Consider the following 22,602-nt stretch of genomic DNA (forward strand, 5'->3'; position numbering starts at 1 on the left):
TCCACAGGCTTCTTCCAAGTTCTGTGGCCAGATCTCTACTGCATATTTACATGTGCCTGTTTCTCACAGTAAGGAGTTCACATGTTACTACTGGCATTTGGAAATGAGTAAATTAATAGCCAAAAAATATTAAACCACTTGCCTAAATCTACACAAGGAATAAATGAATCATGATTTAAACACAAGTATGTGTTCACAAGAGAAGTTGTCTTTCTTTCCCTATTATTTCTTGTTTTATTTTCTTTTTTGTATCTCTCACAATGACTGTTACAATTATCTGCATACAGTGGGTACCTAATAAATCTATTTAATTAAAAAGACAGTTCTCACTTTTTACTACGTAATTAAATCTTAATAATGGTAACATTTTCTAAACATCCATCTATTTTGAAAGGAAATTTGTGCTAAGGCATTTCACACAGACTTGTACCCAATCCTCTGTGAGCAGCCACTCCTAAAAAGTCCAGGATTCAAGTCACTCGGAAGGAAGTCTTTTTCACGAGAAGTGTCATTTTCAGGGTATACAATGCGGAGGAAATCTAATTAAGGCCTGTCAGGTCTCTGACTTCAGATTTGCTGAGTCTGGCTGGAGAGTGTATGCTTGAAAGACAGCCGTCTCCTGGCAGATGCCTGAATAAAGTAGCAGGACAGACTTCTGCAGTGTCAACCCATTGACTTCAGTCCCTTGATACAGCCTCAGGATTCTGGGTATTTTACAGCTGCTTGGTTTCAGAGTAAAAGACAATTTCTCACCTGTGTGGTTTAATCCTTTGCAGAAGAGAGCATAAACATTTAGATGGCAAATAGGTCAGCTAGCACAACTGACCAGTTATACTGACTGTGGTTATACAAATAAATCAGGAAGACATTCATGTGATTCATCACTACCTGCTTTTCTGCCCAATAAAAGCAAGAAATATTGATTTCACTAAGAATAAAATAAGTCGGAACACAACCAATAGCTTGATATAAACTGCAAATTCTCAACCACCCTGTTATCAACATGTCCATTTAAAAGCACAGTAGAGATTGAAATTCTAACATCTATATTTAGTGAACACTCCTGAACTTTATGATATTTATATTTAAAATGCAAATTTAATTTTTAAAATAAAGAAAACAAAATTAGCTGTTGTATTCTGTGATCTCTCATCAGCCATGTGATTTAGACCTTCATATTTTATCTTAAATTGGTGTATCATTCTTCATATTGACAAAGAAGAAGGTGGGAGTATCTTTACCTTTTAAAAAAATATTTAAATTATATTTGGCATTATATATCAGTGTTGATTGTGGGGACTTACTCCAAACACTATCAATTAAGAATGAACCTGCTGTGGGGATATTCAGAGTTGACCCTTCACACTGAATTTGAACCCAACATAAGAATTTAAGAATCACCATATTTAATGCATTATTTAAAATATAAATTTCAAAAAGTATTTATAACAAGTAAAAGTATTTATAAAAAGTAAACAAGTTTACTAATCTTTGTGTACATACATTAGCAATTTGGTTCATTCTAGTAGAGTTTCACACTATAGAATCTTAAAAATAAAAATTACCCATAATCTGATTCACTTTGGATAAAAACTGACTATTTTCCATGTTTGTTCACGCAAAATTATTCAGGTTAAGACAGTATTAATATTGGCAATTCATTACCATTACTATGAGTGCACAGTTAGTTCATTGAAATAACAGAGATTTTAGTCATTACAGAAGGTACATTTTAATTTTAAGAGGCTAATCCTTAAGATTTTCAATAATTGTATATGGAACTAGTAAGGCATTTATTTTCCCCTGAATTTCACACATAACATTGGGAAATTAGGCTTCAGAAAAATATACATTATTTATTTTCAGAAGAAAGTAAAGAGTAATTAATGATAAATAGGTCATATTTTTTATGATGTGTGAGTCACAGGTATTTTTTAACTTGTTCCAAAATATCAAAGACTAGTTATGTTACATTGATTATTTGCTGTAAATTAAACTGTGAAATTAATGAGTTTTCATGATAAAATGCTAAATCTTTAGACAGATATTCAAAACATTTCCTCCAAAACTTCTAGTTATACTTTGAGCAAGAGTGTATGTCAAATATAGATGTTAAATAAAATTCATTTCCTAATTAAAAAACAAAACATCTTTTAATGCAATTTCATTAACCAGATTATTATCTATTGAGATTTCCAGTTTATTCACACCCTCTTACACATATTTCTCCTTCCAAATCATGAAAAATGTATGTGAAAGACTGGTAAAGGGGTAAGTCATGATTTGTAAAGGAGCCTACACAGAAAGGATTTTGTTCTATGAGCCAAAGTTGGAGGAAGAAACAGAAAGAAGCCTAAGTGAAAAGGTGTTCTCTATGGCTAGGAAAAGGTGAGACTTCAGAAAGCATTTCACCCTATTAGAGTAGGGTAGCCTCTTCCGTCTTACTTAAGATGACCTGCCAGATATTCCTAATCCCAGAAAATGGCAGTGTTTCCACAGGGTGGAAAGGATAACGGATCTCCAATGCAGAGATTCCAGAGCCCAGGTACTGGCTGTGAGCAACAAAGAATCTACAAAAAAATAAATTCATTTTAAACAACAGATTTTAACATTGGCTTAAATCAACTTTTCTATGCATTATACACAGGAAACTCTCTTAAAACATACCATTAAAATTTGAAAATATGTAAGATATTAGATATTCAGGCAAATTCAAGAAAAAAGTAAGAGTGACAATATTGATATTATTTTCAGAATGCAACTGATTTAGTAGCAAAAAATAATTGAGAGAATTTGAATAATTCGGTTAACATACAGAAATGATAGACTTATTAATAAAGTTGCATTCTGTAAGTGGAAAATATATTTTATAAGAAAAAGATAAATTTAAAAACTTCTGGAGGGTCCTAAAATAGGTGATAACTCAAGCAGATCTAAAATAAGCACAGATATTTAATATCTGCCCAATATAATTAGTGTATCCAAGATATGCTGTATTTCATCTATTTCAAAATGCCCTTCATTAAAACCATTATTTTATTTATATCCAAGGGAAAAAAGAATGCTGAGAATTAAACTTACACAATGCTTTGTTATCATTTAAAATGTTTTATGCTATCTTTATTGAAAACTATAGTTTAGTTTTATAAATATCACTATGTGATGCATATATAAATGTAAAAATGTAACACAAAGCAGTACGTACCTTCCACCCTATTTCCGTTCGTGGACTTCAATGTCTCTATCTTCTGGCATTTTGCATGCTATTATTTGTAAATTAATGTCTGTCAAATATCTTCTCATATTAACCTGAATAGCATCTGAAGTAAAGAAATTAAGAAAAAAAATTGTATCAAAGTTTATCAATCCGTGAACATACCCTTACCCAATTGAATATTTGACAATTAAATACTTCCCAACTAGGAAGTAGAGGTCTAACCAGCACCTGATAGCAATCATTCTTTGGTTATTACAGTATCTGGACTTGTAGATCGAATGGTTTAGTGGGAAATGCTGTTTCTTTCCTCTATGGACTCCCTTTTATAAAAATGATTTCTTCTTGTTTTCCATCTTTCATTCATAAACTTAACTAATAAGGCAAACAAGAGTGTGTGAAAAGGAAAAGAGAATTTTGGACTAATAAAAATAGTGAACCAAAGGGTAACACCAATAATATGTTTTTAAGGAACAGTTATCTATTGAGGCAAATACAGTAGCAATTTTAAATGCTTGAAAGTATAGATTGTAAGTGAGTTTTGTATAATAAAATTATCTGCTTAAAATGTGCTTCAGATTTTATTTCTGCTCATGTGTTTAATTTAGTGCTTTTCTACCCCGATTACTTGAGTCTAGAATCACTTCCACTATTTAAATACAATTTTTTTCTGTCTTTTCTTGTTTCCTTGATTAAAACTCAGTTGGGTATTTTCCATTCTGTCTGATGACTTAATCAGTGCTCAATATGCGCGCGCGCACACACACACACACGTCCTGAACGGAACGTTTCCAAACTTCTCAGGAACTTTAAAATATGTATGAAGAGTAAGTACCTTATTGAAAGTATTTCCATTGTTCCATGAATATTTTACTTTGTTTCTCTGGTCCATAACCACAGGCATATTTTTATTTGCATTTTACTTAGTTTCCATATTTATAATCCATTGCATGATATTATTTCATATAGCAAAAATGTGAAAACATCAGCAGAAAAAATATTAGAAAACATTGTTATTATCTCTAAAATGAAAATATAGTAAATTATAGGTGAAGGTACACTTTTTTTTCTAACTCTCCTAAAGCTGAGTAAGCATGTTGCCATGGTTTTTAAACTGTTTCAGTTTAATGGAAACCATAGTATAAATGCATTTTGTAAACTTATGAAATTACTTATTTTACTCACCATTTAGTTGTTTTAATTAAATATATGTTAACTGAAATTAAATAAGTTGAATATGAAAGGGACAAAATTCCTACTGTCCTTTGCTCTTCCTTCCTTATCTACATTGTCAGAATGGCTTATCACCTGACTGATATGCCAGTTGACAAGAAATGGTTCAAAGTAATGAAAAGATACACTTTTTCCATTTAAAAATAAAAATTAAAAAAAAAATCCTAAGTGGTAGAAAAAGATAAAGAGCTAAATTTTTTTTAAAAGAGTGCAAATCAGAATTGTACCTATCACTTTTGGCCAATATTTCATTTGCCAACGTTTAGTTATATGGCCACACTTAGCTTTAGGGAAGGCTGTGAAATGGTCACTTGAGCAATGCAGAATGACCACAGTGGAACAGTTAGCCGTCTTTATCACACCAACCTATTTAGCACATGTCACCACTCATTGTTCTTTTAAATAATACATAAGAGTATTATATTTTTCCACCTATCAATTGTTTAAATTTTTTTCTGTTTTGCCCCAAATTTTTAGATAGAAGACATTATATTTTATGTTTAAAACTATTCCATAATTTATGTAAGATGGCCTATGAATATGACACATTATTCTATAAATTAGAAAAAAGGCTTTAATTATTATTCAAGTATACCAATAATTCCATTTTCTGCCTTTATGCTTTCATTGAGCTTCTCAATTAGATGGGACAAACTTCACAGTTCAAAATGCTCCTTTCTTTTCAGAATGTTTCTCCTTCTGGAATGTAATAATATGTAAAAAATCAGAATTATGTCATATGTCACTTGCTTTTTACTTAAAGTAAGCAAATGGAAGTTACTAAAAGGAAGTTTTTCAATTTCTTCTCATTTTTAGTGATTAAAAGCACATTAAAACACCTTTAATCTCTTGGTCAAGAACTAAGTATCTTTTCGTTACACAGATACGTTAGCTCTGTACTAGGACTCATTAAATGTCAAACAAGAAAAGACATTTTAATTAGAATTAAATATCAAGATAAAAATTTTTAATTGCCCCAGTCTTAATATCTATATCTAAATCTCCATATACATGTATATATGCTTATAAATAACAGAGTATTCACACATTTGTATATTTTGTATAGTCTTATACACACACAAAAATCCAGCAAGAGGCCTGGGCATGTAGCCAATTTCATATACACTAACAGACAACCAACCCCAGGAGTCTCCGTGAGCAAACAACTGAGACAGATTGTTTTAGAAAGAGCGTTTATTACATTTAATTTATGAATAACTGACACCTATTCTTCTCATAGAGGGAATAGAACTTTTTATACTGGAATACGGATTAAAGCTTGTGATTGTTTTCCTGTAAAGCAACCCATATTTCTCTAATATTGGACCCTAAGAAGAAAATTGTGGGAAGTCCAGAGTCTCCAGGAGGGTATACATTCTGTACTCATTTCATATAGAGCGTGACAAGGAAAAGGGTCTCAGGGAGCAGAACCAGGGCCCAGAGAGAATAGCAGGCAGCTCTGTCCAGACTGTTTATAGGTCCCAGAACCTCAGAAAAGTTGCTGATGGAGAGGGCTATACATTCCACAGAGAAGGAGACCTGCCTGCAGAAACTGGATGAAACTTCAGGGTCGCCTTGTTTGAGAACTGGCTGAGTACATTTTAATAAGAAGGATGAATACAGATGTCTGAATAACTAAAGGAGCAGATCATGGTAGGGAATATAGCTGTATGTTCAAACACGTATTCTCAACATACTCTTTAGTAAAAGAACCTCAGTTTTACTTAAGGAAGAAATACACCCAGGAAAACAATATAATTCCTTACTTTAAAATTTCTGGATGATGGTGATTATTCCAAAAAAAAAAGTGAATGAAAACTTAGAACTATGTTTATGCTTTATTTTAATGTGAAATGCTGTACCAGTGAATCATATTGCTTTTTTAAAATTCAGTATATCTTAAGAGTAGAATATTTACATCCATTTGCATTATTATTGACAAGAAATAGCATATTCTGAAGCTCATAGTTGTTTTTTTTCCCCTATGTAATCTGTTATCTTGGAAAGTCTCATCATTACCATTAAGTGAAAAATAAAACACAATTATTGTGTTGCATTAAAATATTAACTAGTTGGCTACAGTTTACTCCCTCTCCTTCCCTCTTTGCCATATATCCCTTGGAAGACTCGTAAGATAACATAAAGTAATACTAGGTGACCACATTAGGGAAATCTATCCACTATTTCCAGAAACAGAGAAAAATTACCACTAATGAAAGGTTGAATGGATTCATGAAGCCAAACAGCAAGGCTACAGTAGAAAAATAATTGATCACTGTCCCATACTCCCATACACCATGCGCTGCATTTGTCTATTCTAGAGCAATTGTTAAGCAAAAAGCCTATCTCTTATTGTATATGTTTGAGGAAATGAAATACTAAAAAAGAATGAAATTGAAAAAAAAAACCACAGAAATGAGTCTCAGCTGACTGCATTATCACAGCAGGGATGAAGGAACATCTAAGGAAGCAATGCTTCTATTTTTTTGTTTTCATTATTGTTGTTGTTCAGTGCTGTTTTTGTTTTTAATGTGCCCATTTTATTGGGGTAAATATAACAGAACACTCCTCCTAGAAAAGCATTCTTATCCACAACTTCAGTTCCAGGAAAAGCAAGAGAAATAAAAAGAAAATATCCCCTCCATTTGAAGGGACTCACAAGATAAATTCCTAATAGATTTTCGTAAGGGTGATGCCTAATTAAGACGCAAATTCTGACCGCAACCAAATGTATACTGAAGATGAGGAGGGGGAATTCTTTCCCTCTCTATTGCCAAATCCCAGGATAAAATCTCTTCATTCATATATGCTCTTTAAAAATAGTCTGCAGCAAGAGAATAACAGGGAAGATGCCAGAGAAAACTTCATTTTCAAAAGTGATTTACCACGAGACTAAAGCAAACTTCAGAAAGTAACGATTTTGGTGTTCTCAAAGTGACTTTGTATTTTTAAAATCTATGGTATTCTTCTATGATTCTAATGTATCGAAAAATATTTCATCATATTTACTTCTTTTTGTTTTGTTGTATACCTACACTATTTATCAGAGAAATTCTTGTGGACTAATTTGCAAAAATAAAACAAAAAGGATACCTGGCTGGATAAACAAGTAAAACAGACATTTCTTTCATAATTATTTTATTTACTGTTTTTTCTCACTATTGCCTTTTAACTTATAAAAAGTAGTGAAAACTGGATAAAAAGTGAAGACTGAGCATAGAAAATGAACTGCATGTAGTCTAAAATAGCTATCCCTGTATTTGAAGGCATGATAGACAAAGTGTTATGAGAAAAACAATAAATCAGAAACAATAAAGAGAAACCAAATGGAAGGCATCATCAGAAGCAAAACTTTGAGAAATTCTTCAAAAATAGAAAATATTGGGATAAAATTTACAGAGAAAAAAAAAACCAAAACCCTAAAATCACAAATATATATATGTATAATCTGTGTATATATATATATTACATATATTATATATATATGCTGGAAAGAATATGATAATACAATAAAACTCACAAAAATACATTGCTGCAGGTCTGACTTCTAAGTCTGTAATCCATTTTGAGTTGATCAGTCACAGGACAAATACTGCACAATTCCACTTATGTGAGGTATCTAATTCATCAAACTCAAAGCAGAGAATAGAATGGTTGTCTTCAGAAGCTGCGGGGTAGCAAAATAGGGAATTGTTAAACGATTATAATTTTTCATCTGTGCAAGATGAATAAGTTCTAGAGATCTGCTGTGCAACACAGTGTCTAACGTTAACAGTGTAGTTTTGCGTGCTTAAAAAATTGTTGAGGGTAGATCTCATGTGAAACGTTCTTATTACACATATACACACACACACACGAAAGGCACAAGGAAACTTTTGGAGGTGATGGATACCTCTTACCTTGTTCGTGCCGATGGTTTCATGGGGATATGCATATGTCCAAAATCACCAAATTGGATGCATTAAGTATGTGCAGTTTTTTATACATCAGTTATACCCCAATAAAGCTATTAAAATAAAGTAAATGGATACCTGCTATATGTATTAACAAGTATATAAATATCAAAAACATAATTTTGAATTAAACATGCAAAAAAAAAATTCATTGCTGCAGAAGTTCTCTATTCAGGAAAGCCAAAGATGAGGAATAAGAAAGCAATGACTCCAAAGGAATGATAGGGTAAATGTTTGGAAAATGTCAAAAAAAAAAAAAAAAAAAACCAAACCTCAGCGTATATGTCACTTCTCTATCAACACCCTGTTTCAACACCCTGGAGAATTTAAAAATCATGTCACTATCTGAATCTCAATTCCCCAAAATTAATGATGTAATTATCGTGGAAGTCCAAGTATCTATGCTTTTTTTTTTTTAATTGAAGTATAGTCAGCTACAATGTATCAGTTTCTGGTGTACAGCACAATGTCCCAGTCATGCATATATATACATGTATTCATTTTCATATTCTTTTTCATTAAAGGTGATCATAAGATATTGAGTATAGTTCCTTGTGCTATACAGAAAAATCTGTTTTTTATATATTTTTATATACAATAGTTAATATTACCTATGTATTTTGAAGGTCACTAGCTGATTATAATATGACAGAAGAGTTGAGAACTATGATGTAGAGCTGGGGTCAGCAAATTACAGCTCTCAAGGGGAGGATTATGGTAAAAGGGTCATCGTCTACCTCAGGGACGAACTGGTGGTGGAGATTGTGCTGTGGAACATCTTCAACCGAATGCTGACAGCAAGGAATATTGTTAAGGACAGTGAGCAACATGAAGTTCTCAGTGAAGTAGCCTAACTCTTCAATATTCACAGAGTCTGAAGCCCCCGTTCAACACTTAGGCACTCTGCTGTCCCTGGCAGCAGCTTGGAGGGGTAAAGGAGCATTTTTTATTCAGCAGATTTCCTCTGTCTGTATGAGTGTGAATGATCAAGTCCTGTGTGAATATTTCAACCATGTAGACAAATTCCCAATGTTTGCATCACTAAATAAAACCTGATTAGGGTTAGGGTTAGAATAGCCACCTATTTTTACATGGCCCACAGACTAAACTGGTTTAATGAAACTAAAATTTTGAAAAAAATTTTAAAGAATAATATTTCATAATGTGAAGTTTATATAATACTCAAATATCAGAGATGCTAGTTAAATTTCAATAAATAAATTATTGCTGGAATACAACCATAAATATCATTTACTTATGGTCAAAGGCTGCTTTTCACTACAATGGCAGAGTTGTATGGTTGTCATAAAGATATTATAGACACCAAAGCAAAATATTCAATATCTGGCTCCTTAAAAAGAAAAGTTTCCAACTGTGGCTTAGAGAGTAAAAATGTGTTTTCCAAACTTTCCTAAATGTAAAACACCTGAAAGAGTTAAAAAAAAAAAAAAAAAAAAAGGAATTCAAACCCCAACCAGATATACTGACTCACAAATCTGAATTCAGTGAGAAAATCCTCTCTTCCAAGCACCAGGATGATATCATCATGGCAGTTTGTAAAAATCTTGAGAGGACCATGGGATGTGAGTACAGAAATTAGAGTTCTTTGAGAATACAGAATAGAACTATAATAAAGAAACATGAGATCATGGCATCCATAAATAAGAATTAGTTTTGAATCTTGGAAGTTTAAACTTGATCTGTAAAATAAAAACTTTTAATTGAAGTGCTATAAGAAAATACACAGCTAAGAACAAAGTGAGTTGAGAAATTCATTCAAACTATGCTCCAAAGGAAAGAGAGAGAAAAAGAGAGAAAGAGAAAATTGGAAAAATTGAAAGTAAAGTTGAAACATTAGCATTTCTGTCATTAATTTTCTTAAAAGACATGAAGGAAAATAGTGATTAGAAGCTATAAATGTATAAAACAAGAAAAATAGAAATGATTGGACTAAAATAGCTTATTTAATGACTAGCTGTGCAAAGAAAACTAAATGAATAAAAAAATGCAATCAATCAATCAACATTGGTAATAATGTAAACTTTCTGTATTTCCATAAGAAGCATTAGAATCTTCCAGAGAAACACACATACTTACAGATTCTCTACAAATGAGTTAAATTTGGGTGATATCAGACATCAATATCAATGGATGCCAGAAAACAGCTTAGTAACATGAATATTTAAAAATAAACATATTTTGGGGGGATAGTGTATAGCTAAAGTGGTAGAGTGTATGACTAGCATGCACAAGGTCCTAGGTTCAATCCCCAGTACTTCCTCTAAAAAAAAAACACCTAATTACCTCCACCCCCTTACCCTCCTGTAAAAAAGAAAAGAAAAAAAAAAACAAAAAAACCCTTATTTCAACCTAGATTCCTATATCCAACCAAATTATTATTTAAATAAGATATGCAAAAAATGATAAATCCACAATGGTAAGATCAAATTTTGACAACTCAAAAATACAAATTACCAAGTATAATATAATAAAACTATATATAACTCAATAAGGATAAAGCATGTACTCCCATCAAACACATATTATAAAACTGCCCAAAATAACATATTTGGCCATTTAAATCTCAATAAATTCTAAAAAACAAAGCTTCTCCATGTGCACTGACTACGAAAGGTTAAATTCAGTAATAAAAAAGTAACATCTGGAAATAAAACATACTCAGTCAGAATATTAACTGAGAACCCTTCTTAATAACTCTAAATAAAGTCAAAGCAAAATTGAAATTAGAATAACTTTAAGGTGAGCCATGATAAAAGTAGTCCATATCAAATCCTGAGGCATGTTGACTAACTGACACTCAGGAGAAAACATGATTTTATATTAGAAAGCTCTATAAAGACATACCATCCAATATTAAGAAAAGACTGTTTTATTAAAAGTTAACTGTTAAAAAGCTAACAAATGACTGAAAGGAAGAAAAACTAAAGTAGACAACACATTTTATGGTTAAAGAAGAAACAAGGAAGTAGGAAGAAATAATAAATATCCTGATCAGTGACACTGTTACATATTTTGGAATGAAAAAATAGAGAAGCACTTGTTGTGTCCAAGAAAAAAAAAAACAAAACCTCAAAGTAACAATATAAAATGTATGAAGTACAAAATAAGAAGAGCATGTAATTTTACACTGATAATTTTTAAATTATTTCACAATGATGGCTTCTAATAAATTTAAAATTGTAAACATTGCCACCTAAAATGGTAGAAAGTATGATCAGACCAGCAAACATTCTAAAAATCAATTTGGTGATCAAAAATCTACCTGTACAAGGTACCCACTTGGAGTGTCACATGGGCAAGTTCCATAAAATATTCAAGGAAAAAAACAACATATGCATAAATACTTAATACAGAGAAAAAGACCAATAGCTTCTCAAATGCGTTTAAATTTGTTATCAAATTTGTAAAAGAAATAGACAAATCTTATGAAAATATGGAAGTTAAAGTTCTAAATACACGTTAGGATGTTAACTGAGCAATCTGGATTAATCAAAAGTTCAAAAAAGATTTAACAGAGTAAAACAAAAATGGATTAATATTTGGAACACAGGTAACTGAATGTCGCCAACCTAATAGATTAAAGAAAATAAAGCACATGCATACAGACAAGGTACTTGATAATCTGCAATATACATTCATCCAGGGAAAAAACAATAATTTTCAAGTTTATCACATAACTGAAGCTAAGATAGTTATAAGCATTATTTCCTGATACAAGATGAAGCAAATGATGCCTTCCACCACTGCTAACGTTGAACTAGTCACAGGTAAACCTAAGCAAAATAATATGAAGGAACACAGAGTGGGGGCGGGGGGAAGACCTAAAATGTTCAGAATTTGCAAACTATAAAGTAAAGAAAAAATGAGTTTTGGTTGGAAATGACTATAACCCAATTAAAAAATGTTAAAAAAGAAAGAGTTTTGGTTGGAAAACTATTAGAATAAGAGAGTTCAGATTTTGCTTTGGATTCAGGTTTAAAGTAAAAAGCCAGGCTTGACCAATCTCAAAGCTGCTTGTTTGTTTGAAAAGAGGACAGTAGCAAATACTTTGGGATTAAACATAAATGCAATGATAAAAATATAAAAAATATAATAAAAAAACAATATTGGTAGATAACAAGCTTTATCTGAAATTGTTAATTCAATCATTCTTTTGGTTAGTGGAGAAGGAATTGTGTTGCCATTTCACTTTGGCAGTTTAGAATTCAGTGGGTTCTACTGTTGGCAGGAGAATTTGATTAAAGGAAGATAGCTAAAGCGGCAAGAGCTTAATTCATTTAGGATGAGTCATGGTACTGGCTGAGTTTGCCGCACCAAAATTCATGTAAGTCCTAACCCGGCCAGTACCTCAGAATGTGACTGTATTTCAAGAGAGGGTTTTTAAAGAGGTTAGTAAGTTACAGCAGGTCGTTAGGCTGGGCTCTAATCCAATATGACAGGTGTCCTTATAAGAAGAGAAAATTTGGGCCCAGGCAAGGACAGAGAGAAGATCATTGAGAACACAGGAAGAAGAGGAACAGCTACAAAGATGAGGCCAAACAGAGAGGCTTCAAAAAAATCAACCTTGCCGACACTTGGATCTCAGACTCCTTATGTCCAGTACTGAAAAAATTAATGTTTGTTTAACCCATCCAGCCTGTGGTTCTTGGGTATGACAGCCCTGGCAGACTAACACAAGTCACCTCCGAAACATTCGTTAAATACACGTTTAGTCAGGCTGTAGAAAGAAATGAAGCACGGCACAGCAAAAGGCGGAGAAAGAGAAACCCTTCAAGAAAGCTCCAGTCTGTCCTTAAAGCCGGATGCTGCTTCAAAACAAAACCTATGAATGAAGCTCAGGGCTTGTCCCCAACATGTAGTGGCTAAAATCCTCCTCGCTCAACTTTCACCTATATAATTTTGTGAAGAAATCCTTTAAACTTACAGGTATATTGTAGGAACCCATCTCTTCATTCTAATGGATTTCTCTGAATTAAATACTTTGGATTATTTCATTGAGTATTTGAGAGACAAAATGTGCCATAATTGTGTCTTTCTCTCACATGTTCTGAAGCTTTAAATGATACTTTAACTTAAAATTTTTTTTCAGCACTTTGTGCCTTGGTATTGTAAGCATGGTACTGAATATTACATGGAATGGTCTATCACTAAGTGTGATAAAGAGACTGACTCCATTTTTGATGACTGACTGCTGACTTATTTCCATGCCCATCGTCCCTTTCGCCTTTGATCCCACATAAAAACAGGCTGATAAGAGCACTCTCATGTGACTCATCCTTTGACTGGAACTTTAACTCTCATTCTTGCAGGAAACTTTTCCCCAGTGGCACTATAAAGTTCCAACACACTCCCTCTGCTTTGTCCAAACTAGCCTAGATCTGCTCGTGTCCTCTCAGTTCTCCTCAGAGTCTCTTGTGTAAATAATAATCTTTCTATTATAGTCTCTTAGTGTGTGAAGTATCTTAAGCCTGGATGTCCAAACCAAATTTTAGATGGGGGTCCATCCAGTTTTTGCAAAGTAATACAAAACACTATGAAACGTAGAATGACAATCTTGAGGTCCATTCATGTTGCTGCAAACGGAATTATTTTATTATTTTTTATGGCTGAGTAGTATTCCATTGCATAAACATACCACAACATATTTATCTAGTCATCTGCTGATGGACATTTAAGTTGTTAAGTGAAGTAAATCAGAAAGAGAAAAAATACCATATGATATCACTTATATGTGGAATCTGAAAAAAAGACAAATGAACTTATTTATGAAATAGAAACAGACTCACAGACAGAAAACAAACTTATGATTACCAGGGGAGAAAAGCAGGGGCAAAGGGATAAATTCAGAGTTTGAGATTTGCAGACACTTATTACTATATATAAAATAGATAAACAAGTACATACTGTATAGCACAGGGAACTATATTCAATATCTTTTAGTAACTTGTGGTGAAAAAGAATATGAAAATGAATATATGTGTGTTCATGTATGACTGAAGCACTAGGCTGTACACCAGAAATTGACACAACTTTATAAACCCACTATACTTCAATAAAAATATATATACAAAAAAATCCCACTATGAAATATTTCATTTTTCAATATATGAACTGCATAAGACCCAACTGTTTTATCTTTTCTTAGTATTTCATGAGTAAACAAACAATCTTATCTGTATAGATAAGACTCAATTCCCATTTATGTCTTTCAAAAACTAAGTGAAACCAGGAAATTATTCAGTTTATATTTATCTCAATTTCTTCACCAGAAGAAAAATGCTCAATAATGTTACTTGCAGGATGTACCCCACTCTGAAACCATTCTGTCCTTCTAAGCCCTTGCACTCTAGGCCTATAATGGGACTGTCAGTCTTGATGATCTTTGAATTAGCTTCAGAGTCACTCTTCTATTTTCTTGGAAAATAGCTCGAGGCTTCTGTTAAGATGGCTGATCCATATTAATCTTCTTATCAAATAGTAGTTGCAGGATACAAAATTAATATACAGAAATCAGTTGCATTTCTATACACTAACAACAAAATATCAGAAAAAGAAATTAAAGAAACAATCCCATTTACCATCATATCAAAAAGAATAAAATACCTAGGAATAATCCTACCTATGGAGGCAAAGGACCTGCACTTCAAAAACTACAAGACACTGATGAAAGAAATTGAAGTCAACACAAACAGATGGAAAGACAGACCATGTGCCGTGGATTGAAAGAATCTTGATAAAATGGCCATACTACCAAGGCAATATACATCTTCAATGAAATCCCTATCAAATTACCAATGACATTTTTCACACAACTGGAGCAAAAAATGTTAAACTTTGTATAGAAACACAAAAGACTCCAAATAGCCAAAACAATGTTGAGAAAGTAGAACAGAGCTGGGTGAATCATGCTCCCTGACTTCAGACTATATGCTACAAAGCTACAATAATCAAACCAGTATTGTACTGGCACAAAAACAGACACATAGTTCCAAAATAAATCCATGCATTTATGGTCAACGAACATATGACCAAGGAGGCAGGAATATACAATGGAGAAAAGACAGTCTCTTCAATAAGTGGTGCTGGGAAAACTGGACAGCTACATGTAAAAGAATTAAATTAGAACAGTCTCTAACACCATATACAAAAAATAAACTCAAAATGGATTAAAAAATCTAATGTAAGACTGGATACTATAAAACCCTTAGAGGAAAATACAGGCAGAATACACTGTGACACAACTCGCAGCAACGTTTTGGTTTTTTTTTCCCCAAACCAGCTCCTAGAGTAATAGAAATGAAAGCAAAAATAAACAATGGCACCTCATTAAACTTAAAAGCTTTCACACAGCTAAGGATACCATCAACAAAATGAAAAGACAACCTACAGAATGGGAGAGAGTATTTGCAAATGGTGTGACCGACAAGGGATTAATTTCCAAACTACAGAAACAACGCATATGGCTTAATATCAAAAAACAAGCAACCCAATCCAAAAATGGGCAGAAGATCTAAATTGACATCTCTTCAGAGAAGACATCCAGCTTGCCAAAAGGCACGTGAAAAGATGCTTAACATTGCTAATTGTTAGAGAAATGCAAATCAAAACTACAATGAAGCATCACCTCAGACCAGTCAGAATGGCTACCATTATACAGTCTAGAAGTAATAAATGTTGGGGAGAGTGTGGAGAAAAAAGAACCCCCCTACACTGCTGGTGGGAGTGAAAATTGGTGCAGCCACAATGGAGGACAGTTTGGAGGTTCCTTAAAAAACTAAAAATAGAGTTACCATATGACCCAGCAATCCCACTCCTGGGTATATATCCAGAGAAAACTATAATTTGAAAAGACACGTGCACGTCAGTGTTCACAGCAGCACTATTTACAATAGTCAAGACATGGAAACAACCTAAATGTTCATTGACAGATGACTGGATAAAGAAGATGTGGTATACATATAAAAAGGAATACTACTCAGCCATAAAAAAGAATAAAATACTGCCATCTGCAGCAACATGGATGGACCTGGAGTTCATCATTCTAAGTGAAGTAAGCCAGAAAGAGAAGAAAAAGACCTTATGATACCGCTTATATGTGGAATCTAAAAAAAGACACAAATGAATTTATTTGCAAAACAGAAACAGACTCACAGACTTAGAGAACAAACATATTGTTATGAGACAGGAAAGGGGGTGGGAAGGGATAAATTGAGAGTTTGAGATTTGCAGATACTAATTACTATATATAAAGTAGATAAACAACAAATTTATACTATCTAATACAGGGAACTAAATTCAATATCTTACAGTAACCTATAATGAAGAAGAATATATATATATGTATATGTATGACCAAAATATTATTCTATACACCAAAAATTGACACAACATTGTAAATTGACTATACTTCAATAAAAAAGGATGCAAAAAATAAAAAATAGGAGCTTGGACCCTGCTCCTGGTCTGGCCTCAGGAGGGGAGGGACCTTAGGCCCCTGGGGCTGCCTCCATCTCCCCCACCCCCAACCCCAGGCCCTGACTCTCTCAGTCCTTTTGTCAGTGTTGCAGTTTTTAACCCCTTCTCCCTCCTTTTTGTAGTGAGCTGGGTTTTCAATTGTAAATGTTAACTGCCTCCAGATGAAAATGAGTTTTTAATAAACTCCTTATTATCTCTTCAAGAAAAAAATGTTCTCATTTTTTTCAATATGGATAGGCTGAGAATTTTCCAAATCTTTAACTTCTGCTTTCTTTTTGCTCAACAACTTAATCTTTAAGTCATTTATCTCTTCTCACATCTTACTGTAAGCAGCCAAGAGGAGCCAAGTCCCACCTTCAACACTTTGCTTAGAGATCTCCTCAGCTACATAGGCAATTTCATCACTTGCTAACAAGTACTACCTTCCACAAAACACTAGAATGTGAATGCAATTCAGTCAAGTCTTTGCCACTGAACAAGGACAAACCTTTTTTCCAGTTTCAAATAACATGTTCCTTATTTCCTTCTGAGACCTCATCTGAATGACCTTTATGACCCATATTTCCACCGACATTCTGTTCATGATTACTTAGGTATTTTGTAAGAAGACTGAGGCGTTCTCTACAGCTCTCCATTTTCTTTCTGAGCCTTTACCAGGATCACTCTTAACTGTTCCTTCACAGCTCACAGCAACATAGGCTTTTCTAGCCTGCACCTCAAAACTGCCGGCTTCTACCCATTAACCAGTTCCGAAGCCACTTCCACTTTCACATTTTTAGGTGTTTGTTACAGCAGCACCCTACTTCTGGTAGTGATTACTGCCTTCGTTTGTGGGCTGCTATGACAAAACTACCATAAGCGTGCAGGCAACAGAAATTCACTTCTCACAGTTTTAGGAGCTGGGAAGTCTAAGACCAGGTTCTGGCAAATACAGTATCTGGCGAAGGCCCACTCACTGGCTCACAGATGGCCATTTTCTTACCCTGTCCTCACGTGGCAGAATGGGCGAAGAGCTTCTCTGGGGTCTCTCATAAGTAAGGCACTCATCTCATTCATAGGAAGCTGCACGTTACCTCCTCCCTCTCCCTCCCCCTCCCACCAAATACTATCAAATCAGGAGTTGGAGTCGTAACACATACATTTGAAGAGGACACAAAAATTCAGTCTGTTGCAGCTACTATCTGGTAAGCAAACATGTAAACAAACTTCAAAACTGTTTTCTTTTTTTTAACCATTATACTAATCTATCTTTCTGCTTGCTTGGGATGAAAACCCAATGCAGAATATTTATGTTCAAGTTACTGTAACTTAAGTTTTGAAAGTAAAGCAGTGCTAACCAGAACTAGAATCTCTCTTTCCATGCTGTTAGTAAAAAGTCTGATCTTTCTTAAAGTAAGTTGAAATAATAATAAATAAGATAAGATAAGAAGATAAATAATAATAAAAAGATAATAAGAAAATAATAAGAAAATAATAAGAGTAAGATTTTACAAACACCCCCCCCCCACCATGGTCAAAATGCATGTTGTTGTGTCTTGTGAAGCTAGAGAATTTTTTCAAATAAATTTTCCAACCCTAGAATTTCCATTTATCTGTTTTTTTAAATTAAGAAAAAATAATAAATGATAACATTGGAATATAGTACTTAAAAGAAGGTTATCTGGCATCTAAGTTAAAAATCCTTTCTCCTAGAGTACTTAAATCTTTCTAGATCCTTATCACTTAACTTGGATTGTTTAATATTCCAAACCTTGTTATCTAGTACATGCTGCAACTTTTCATAAGAAGAAATTCTTAAGGCATAAAGATATATTCTATCTACACGGAAGTCCAAACATATTCTGAAAGCAGCAATTTACAGCTTTTTAAATGCAAAGGGACACAATTATTACTTCAATACTTAGACAGATAAAAATGCTGGCTTTTTCAAAGATACTGAAAGTTTTATAAAAGAATATTATACCCTAATAATTGTTATTACCATTCCATAAACCTCAGAAAGGACTATTTCCATAAAAGAGGAGGTTATTATATTCAGTAAATTTTCTTGCAGCCAGAGATATATATCATAGAAAAAAATCATTACTTATTTTGCATTCTGGTGATAAAAACACATAACAGTATGTGAAGGAAATCATTATGTGAATCATTATGTAAAGGTTGATTATTAGCTACATATTGTTTAAGTACTTTGTTAGCAAACATTTAACATTTGTTTAAAGTTATTTAAATAAATTAAGGTATTTACCTAAACACATTTTAATATTTTATTTATTCAAAATTGCATCATGAAAATAACACGTTCATATTTTCTAAATTGAATAGAGCTTATTATTCTTAGCTTACTTTATTGGGACCTATTTACTTCCATGCAATATTTTAAAAATGACATTAGGTGTTATGTAAATTACTTTTTAAACATCATATGAGACTCAGGCGATTAAAGAGGAAAACTGATCAATTTTCTGGTTATTTATCAACCATCCAGCTGTTGTGCTGTCTTCCTCAATTGATTAGATCCTGCCTGAGTTAAGCCCTGTTAAGGTCACCCTGAAAAAAGCAGGGGTCTCTTTATCACTAAAATTTGGTTCAGCTATCGAGAGTGATGACACCACACAGGGCAGGGCTCTCAGGGAGGTCTGAAAGGAGACTGGCTAAGGGATTTTTTACTGTGGTTGGGGGTGGGGCGAGGGCGAGGCGGCAGCTTGTGTGGTTTGAATTTCCTGCAGGTATCAAAGGAGAGAACACCAAGGATTTCTTATTAGTTTGCCCAGACTGAGCACAGGCAATGGGGGAGGGATGATACTTAAAAGTTGATAGCAGGTAAACATCAAAAAATGGAGTCTGACTCTTGCTTGGTCACTCATCTGTGAGTAATCACCCAGTGAAAGCAAGGACATTCATATTTTTTGAGGCATTGTTAAAAATGAAATTATTTCAATAGTGTGTCATTTCATTAATAAGTTAGGAAGACATAGTGTTTGAAGAATTTAGAATACTAATAATACTTAACATTTTTATAATATTTTATGTTTTCCCCAAAGTACTTTCATATTGCAAATCATATTATAGTCTTCAGATTTCTTAGGGCAGATTATTATTCGTATTTCAGAATATTAAAAAATATTGTCTGCTTTGACAAAATAGCTTCTTAACATTGTACTAACTGGAATAGAAATACGGTTCTTTTTTCTTGAAAAGCTCTTAATTTGTAACCCAATCTAGTCTCGATTCATATTTTGTTTTCCATTTCTTAATATGGTAGGAGGAAGAAATGGATTATACTATGGAGATCTAGAAATACTATAAATTATGTTTCCACAATGTTAAAATGATGAAGGACTTTTTAAGTTACTTCTACCCTAAATTTGATTAACTCCACTCCAAAATATCCAAACACAACCCAGAAGAATTTTGATCCAGATAAACTTTTATGTTGGTTAAGTAGTATTGAAATAATAATGATGAAACAACAGCACCAATAAAAATACCAACTTTTTTTTTTTCCTGGAGCCAGAAAAATTTATCCTAAAGCTCATATGGAAAACATAAATACTTAATACTAACTATGAAACACAGAAAATATAATTAAACACTGGGAACTCAAAAATATACCATTAAGTCTATACAATTGAAATATTATGTTGCTGACATGTGGAAAGGTATATATTTAGTACAGAATAGAACAGCAAATAATAAAACATGGACCTTTATTGTATAATAAAGATGGCATTTCAAATCACTGGGGAAAATTATCTTTTTACTAAAAGTTTGGGAAAAACTATAGAGGCATTTTGATAATTGGATCAAAATATATCTGTTTATACCCCTAAATGAAACAAATTTGATCAGAGTTCTGAATGTTAAAATAAATTTGAAATTATAGACAAAGACTTGGATTTCTTTCTTTATATCCTGGATGTTGGGAAAGCTTTTGAATTTTGGCCCAGAAACCTAGGTGTGATTTTTATTGCAATTTTATTGTTTATGCCATATAAAAATAAAATAGAAACTTCTATCTGGCCAAAAAACAGACAAACAAACAAAAAAGGCAAAGTCCAAAGAAAATGACTGAGTGGTTGACATTTTTTCATTATATATAATAAAAGGTTAATGTTGCTAATACAAAAAAAAGTCTAAGAGTGACCTCAGCATCATGGCAGCACGTGATGCTCCCCTTGTCTCTCCTCTTCAATCTACAGCCAGTAATGTACCCATAACTCAACACAGATACCTCTGTCAAACACACCAGGATGCCGGAGAATTCCCCACATCTGTACATCTAAAGGCAGGGGACTGGAACACATAAGGTAGGCAGAACTGGGGGGAAGTGGAGATGGTGCCTGAAATCCCCACCAGCTTCAGCAGCTGAGCCCACCGCCTGGCAGCATCAGAGGAAGCAGTTCACAGAACTCCAGCCTCCTGGCTACAGCAGCACCCATGCACAAAGAGAACCCGGCAGCAGTGCAAGTGGGGCCTGAGACCCCATCCCTCCAGCCATGAAGGACCCACAGCTCTGGTCTCCCTGCCCACAGCAAGTGCACCTGCAAGTCTGACAACCCCAGACACGGCAGAAGCACCTGTGACCCTGGCTCCCCTCGCCACCTCCCTTCCCTTTCCCCCTGAGCCGAGACCCAGGAGACCCTAGACAGAGTGGAGGTGAGCGCTATCCCAATGCTCAAGGCAAAACCAGTGACAGCAAGGCACCAACGACTGACAGCACAAGCAACCACAGTGAGGGCATCAGGCGATGACTCTGGCAGAGGTAGTGGAGGATGGAAAGTGCCAATTCTCAGATAAAATCAGAGGAAACACAGGTGTTGGGAAAACTGGATGGCCATGTGCAAATAATGAAATTACACCATCTTAAACCATACACAAAAATCAACTCACAATGAAATACTTAAATGTAATACCTGAAACCATTAAACTCCAAGAAGAAAATTTAAAAATGGGCTGAGAAGCTGAACACACATTTTTCTAAAGACACATAGATGACAGCAGACACATGAAAAGATTTTCAACATCGCTAATTATTAGGGAAATGCAGATCAAAACCACAATGAGGTAACACCTCACACCCATTAGAATGGCTATTATCAAAAAGGCAAGAATGGCATGCTGGAGAGGCTGTAAAGGAAATGGAACTCTCCTGCACTGTTGGTAGGAATGGAAACTGGTACAGTCACTGTGGAAAACAATATGAAGCGTCCTCAAAAAATTAAGAACCAAACTACCACACTATCCAGCTATTCTACTTTTGGGTTATTTGAAGAATACAAATATACTAACTCAAAAAGATCAGTGCACCCCTCTGTTTTTTGCAGCATTATGTATAACAGCCAGAATATGGAAACAAACTAAGCGCCCATCAACACTGATGGTTGAATGCATAAAGATGCAGTGTATATATAGACAGTGGAATACTTCTTAGCCATAAAAAGATGAAATCTTCTCATTTGCAACAACATGGATGAAACGTGGGGGTATTACACTAAGTGAAATAAGTCAGATGGAGCAAGACAAACACTGTAGGGTTTCACTCATATGTGAAATATATTAAAACAAACAAAAAATGCATAGACACAGAGAACAGAGTAGTGGTTACCACAGGGGTGAATTTACAGAGAGGCTGTCATGAATTTTAGAGGCTGGGGGTGTTGCAGCAGTTTAAGTAAGCATTTAAAACTGTGGGTGTTGACTAAG

The 22,602-nt window shown here is 33.8% G+C and overlaps 1 long non-coding RNA gene across 1 annotated transcript in view; it reads right to left on the reverse strand.

Moving 5' to 3' along the window:
* Positions 1–221: 221 nt before the first annotated feature.
* The window catches only part of LOC116664251, a 112,651-nt gene continuing 90,270 nt past the window's right edge, over positions 222–22,602 (reverse strand). The window contains exons 6-10 of the long non-coding RNA XR_004320671.1: positions 7,968–8,114; positions 5,043–5,146; positions 4,050–4,097; positions 3,206–3,320; positions 222–2,570 (exon numbers count right to left, since the gene is read on the reverse strand). This is a non-coding gene — a long non-coding RNA (uncharacterized LOC116664251). The remainder of the gene's footprint in view (positions 2,571–3,205; positions 3,321–4,049; positions 4,098–5,042; positions 5,147–7,967; positions 8,115–22,602) is intronic.

This window comes from Camelus ferus, chromosome 6, assembly GCF_009834535.1.
Source record: "Camelus ferus isolate YT-003-E chromosome 6, BCGSAC_Cfer_1.0, whole genome shotgun sequence".
NCBI lineage: Eukaryota > Metazoa > Chordata > Mammalia > Artiodactyla > Camelidae > Camelus > Camelus ferus.